The sequence below is a fragment of the Arachis duranensis genome, chromosome 1 (assembly GCF_000817695.3).
Source record: "Arachis duranensis cultivar V14167 chromosome 1, aradu.V14167.gnm2.J7QH, whole genome shotgun sequence".
Classification (NCBI taxonomy): Eukaryota; Viridiplantae; Streptophyta; class Magnoliopsida; order Fabales; family Fabaceae; genus Arachis; species Arachis duranensis.
In genome coordinates this window covers 3,820,712-3,821,391 of record NC_029772.3, presented here as the reverse complement: position 1 = coordinate 3,821,391, position 680 = coordinate 3,820,712, and positions in this window count along the sequence as shown.

Here is a 680-nt window from a genome sequence, read left to right as displayed (position 1 = left end):
CATTAGTGTCAGTAGTATACAAACTGCTAAGTTTGGTGTCTTGCATGCATTATTATTTGATTTTAGTTGCATTTTGATTATCCTCATTATTAAAAATTCAAAAATATTTTTAATTTGTGTCTTTTCAAGTCAATAATACAGAGAATTGAAGATTCAGAATATACAGCAGAGGAATTGCACAGAAAAAGCTGGGCATTCAAAACGCCCAGTGAAGAAGGACAGACTGGCGTTTAAACGCCAGCCAGGGTACCTGGTTGGGCGTTTAATGCCCAAAAGGGTAGCATTTTGGGCGTTAAACGCCAGAATGTGCACCATTCTGGGCGTTTAACGCCAGGAGGGCACAAGAGGGAAGATTTTGTTTTTAATGCAATTTTTTTTTTCAAGTTTTCAAAGTTTTTCAAAATCAAATCTTTTTCAAATCATATCTTTTCAATCAAATGTTTTCAAAATCAATTTCTTTCCATTTTTTTTAGATACTTACTATCAATTAATGATTTGATTCAACATTTCAAGTATGTTACCTTTTCTGTTGAGAAAGGTTTAATGTTTGAATCATATCTTTTCTTGATAGCCAAGTCATTAATTTTTAAAATCAAATCTTTTTAAAATGTTTTTCAAATCATATCTTCTCAATCACATTTAAAAAAAAAATCAATCATATCTTCTTAACCACATCTTTT